The sequence below is a fragment of the Harpegnathos saltator genome, unplaced genomic scaffold (assembly GCF_003227715.2).
Source record: "Harpegnathos saltator strain DR-91 unplaced genomic scaffold, Hsal_v8.6 scaffold37, whole genome shotgun sequence".
Taxonomy (NCBI): domain Eukaryota; kingdom Metazoa; phylum Arthropoda; class Insecta; order Hymenoptera; family Formicidae; genus Harpegnathos; species Harpegnathos saltator.
In genome coordinates, this window is record NW_020230172.1 from 133,990 (window position 1) to 138,560 (window position 4,571).

Below are 4,571 nucleotides of genomic sequence, written 5' to 3' on the forward strand. Positions count from 1 at the left end.
TTGAGCCAATGAGAGTAATTCAGAATTAATTCGGAATTACTCTCATTGGCCCTACTTTTGTTCCGTTCCGCTATTTCAATCTTCATATTCTAAGTCGAGACTTGTGGTTGGTTGAGAAGTTGCTTGGGCATGCGCACGAACTTGAGCGTTTCTTAGCCACTTTCATTGGATTAACATATTCCTTTACATTAGAAAGTATACAATGCAGGAAAGTTAAAAAAGAGCTAAAAAGAACAGAGCAATTGTTTCACTTGCTTTTGTTGCGCTTTGTGGATTTGTTAATAGTGCCTCGAGAGATACCAAGGATTTATTTGTGCAGCCAAGGATTTATTTGCGGAAGATATTTACGCTAAATGCGTAAGTACGGACAAACATAATATTAAATTATCCGTTTCGCGAAAATCACTGCGTAAGTTGCCTTTAAAACAACGAAATAGAGTTATGTTGGAAGTTAGGACACATTTACAGTTGCAAAATAGTACAACATGCAGTATTGTCAATAGGAATTGGAATAATCCTAATGTACAAAATACAATTGTCCTTTTATATTTGTTTTTCTTTACGCAGGGGAAATCCACCATGGATACCTCCGACCCTTGGGGAGGTTGGGGGTTATGTCGGACTCTTACTGACTAAAACCCCTGCGGGATGTCTACCAATCGGACCGTTGTGTGAAGAGTTAGGGAAAATGCTCCCGCATTCCCTCCCCAACACCCCGGCCCCAGGGCTCTCCGGGAGCCTCTCGCCTCGAGTACCGCGCCCTGTCCTACAGAGGGAGTCCAGGGCGCGGTCCCCTGACTGGATTCCCGGCCGGGTTGGCCTTCTGGTTTCAACTTGGAGGGAGAGGACATCCACTCTCCCTCCGCGACCCTCATTTACTCCTCCTCTCAAGGAGGGGGGCTGGGGAGTGGAGCCATCCCCAACTAGACACCCACTCCCCCTTCGCCTTTCCCTACCGATGCGTAGTGGAGGGCGGGCGGGCTTACTCACCCGCCATCTCCTCCCCCGCACGTCCGAAACCGGGCCAGAGGCGGCCAAGGGAGCGGCCTCCGGTAAGCTGGTGGCCGCTCCTCCTCGGCCAACGCTACCTTTGGCCCGCTGCCTACCTCTGGCCCGCTGTTGATTCTCCCATCCGGGAAGCGTCGACCCCCGCGCCGCCTCCTCGGTCGACGCTCCCATTCGGCGGCCTCCTTCCTGGATATCACGTCCTTACAGAAGGAGGCCGCCAACACGGAGCAATGGCATCGGGTGGTGGGCTCCTTCCTAATTCGGTGCAGGTACCGACCGAAGCACCCATGCCCGGTCAGCACCTGCACCAAATGGAAGGTCATTCCATATCCCCTCCTGCCTATCTATTCAGACAGGCAGTTATTGTAAATTCCGACGCCCGTAGGATGCCGCGCTATGCTACCTCGGCAATAAAAGCTACACGCTACACAACTAACCACTCCCAAGCGATTTGTCCTCGTATTACTGAAGCGGGCAATGGAAAAATCCAGTAGCGCCTGCGTGGGTCGTACTTCGCAGGATGAGCGGTTTAGTTGCGACACGCGCGTCGATTCCCGTTAGGGTGTCGTCTCACGTTCCGCGTCCACGGGGAACCCCGCTCATTTGTGTCCCGAGCCTGGACACACTCTCTGACCTTTGGGTAGGATGGGAATAGAGAGGGGACTAGAGAGGAATATACAGGGTCATCGAAATGTAACGGACCCACTAATATCTTCAGTTAAAATACATTTCAGAGAAAATGTCCAATAGCTATGTTGTATGGTTTCAAGCGGGGAATAAGACGATGACCTCGACCATGCCATTCAAGGTCATTTCAAGGTCAACCTAATTTTTTTAAATGGAATCTCCAACATTTTATTGCATATTCTTATAGCGTATCTCGAGTGCTTTCCAAAACACTATAATAAAACATTTTTTCATTAAGTACTTTTCGAGTTATAAAGGTTTGAACTTAACAATTTTTTGACAAAATGTAAAATATCTTTTAAAATATTATTTAGTTTTCAGTAATTATAACCTTAATACTTTTGTGCACGAAATAATGAGTCCAATTAATTGGTTTTGTTCCGTACGGCACGTGATGCCGTACGGAAAGTCGGTGTCGGAATCGACGCAGGGCGGGCGGCCTGGTTCCCGGGGCGTTCTCGCTAGCGGCGGGGGACGCGGGTTCTCGCGAGCGAGCGTGCGGGACTCCCGGTAGGTTCAACCGCGGCCGCTACACAGCGCGGCTCGCGATTCCGTTGCCCGCAGGCAAGATTCGACCGCCCGGATATATAACCGGGCGCGCCGTGCCTGGTCTTTGCCTTGCCTTGTCTTCTGCCTGGCCAGTTTTGGTAGCAAGTAGTGCTACGCGTTTATGCATCGTGTACTGGTGATTACCGACGCGCTTTCTAGGCTTCCTAGGGTGATCGGTCTTCCGTTTCAGATTCGAACCACTGCTCTATATATTCTGCTGAGTTGAAGGTGGCGCCGATACACCCTGCTGGGTTGAGGCTAATGGTTCGAATCCCGTTTTGTGATCTCGGGCTCACGGCGTTGCCGTGATCTTAGGAGCGACTCGATCGTCTTCTCGGAGCTTCGAGCTCCCTTGTTGCCCAAGTGTCCGTAGGGGGCCTTGGCGATTTAGAAGCGGCTCGGTCGCAGTCCTAGAGCGTTCGCGCTCCTTCTTCCAAGTGTCCGTTAGGAACTTGGCTTTCTCGCAGGAGCGACTCGGTCGTCCTGCGAGCCGGAGCTCTCGGAGCTCCATTCCCACGCGTCCTCGGGACCGTGGCTGGCTATTGGCCGTTACGTCCGGAAGGGCAGGCCATCCGAAACGACGGAGGTCGTTTCGTTGCACGTCCTTGGCGTGCTCCGGGTGCCGCGCACCGTTGACGTCACGGACGTGTATCCTGCGGGACCTTGCGTAAGCGACGTTGTTCGCTTGTACATAGTTGCGTCGTTCTCCTGCGTTGTTCCACTTGCGTTTTACTACATTAGTTTCGCGACACTCTATTGCGTCTACTGCGTTCGTTGCGTTTTACTTCGGCGTCTCTACATCCTTGCGTGCGTGTCCTCTCTCTCTTTCTCACGATCGCTTCGCCGCCGTCCCTGAGCGCGGTGCGTCGGCGCGCGACGTTGCGTGTTCAGCAGGGTCCGTGGTCGCCTTACGGGGCCCCGGCCTTCAATCAGGACGACCGCTCGGTCGTCGAGCGGACTCGAGCGAACCTGGACGCAGGCGGACGTCGCTCTGTGATCCCTTATTACCAGCCAGCTCTCCGGAGCTATCATATGTTCGGTCTTGATCCGAACAGGTTTAAAGAAAATACATTAATCGAAAAGTATCGGCTACTAATATCAGGTGTAGTAAAAAGAAATCCATTATTTTTCCAATAGATGGCTTTAGTTATCTGTATCTCGCGTTGTATAAGTCCGATCGGGTTCCACTAGATGGCGTTAGAAAGATGAGATTTCGTACTAAAAAAATTTTTGTGACAGTTTTGTGATTAGTTGACTCAGTTTTGTTTGAGCGCGCGTCAAAGATGGACACTAGCAAAGAGAAAATACGCTATATTTTACAGTTTTTCTTCGATAAAAGCGAAAACGCAAGCCAGGTGGCTGAAAATGCGAATAGTGTTTATGGTCCTGATATTGTAACACCCAATCACGCGCAATTTTGATTTCGTCGATTCCGTTCCGGTAATTTCGATGTCAAAGTTGCACCACGCACTGGAAGGCCAATTGTCGAAAATATCGATAAAATCATGGACATTGTCGAGTCCGACCGTCATGTAAGCACTGTTTCGATTGCCCAAGAGTTAAAGATTGCACAAAAAACCGTTTGGAACTATTTGAATAAGGCTGGATACAAAAAGAAGCTCGATGAATGGGTGCCACACGAGTTAATGCAAAAAAACCTCATGGACCGAATTTCCATCTGCGAATCGCTGTTGAATCGCAACAAAATCGACCCATTTCTGAAGCGGTTGGTCACTGGTGATGAAAAGTGGATCACTTACGACAACGTCAAGCGAAAACGGTCGTGGTCGAATCGCGGTGAGCCGGCGGAAACGGTGGGCAAGCCAGGATTGACGGCCAGGAAGGTTTTGCTGTGTGTTTGGTGGTATTGGCAGGGAATTATCTACTATGAGCTGCTCCCCTACGGCAAAACTCTTAACTCGGAACTGTACTGTCAACAATTGGACCGTCTGAAGGAAGCAATCGCCCAGAAGCGGCCAGCTTTGGCCAATAGGAGAGGAATTGTGTTCCATCAGGACAACGCCAGGCCACACACATCGATAGTGATTCGCCAGAAGCTCCGGGAGCTTGGTTAGGAGGTTCTTATGCATCCACTTTATAGTCCGGACCTGACACCAAATGATTACCATCTGTTCCTGTCCGTGGCGAACAATTTTGCTGGTGAAAAATTCGCTTCAAGAGAGGCTTGTGAAAATCGACTGTCTCAATTTTTTGCCAATAGGGACGAGGGCTTCTATGAGAGAGGCATAATGAAATTACCTTCCAAATGGCAACAAATTATCGAACAAAATGGCGCATATTTGACCTAAATCGGATCATTCTAACTA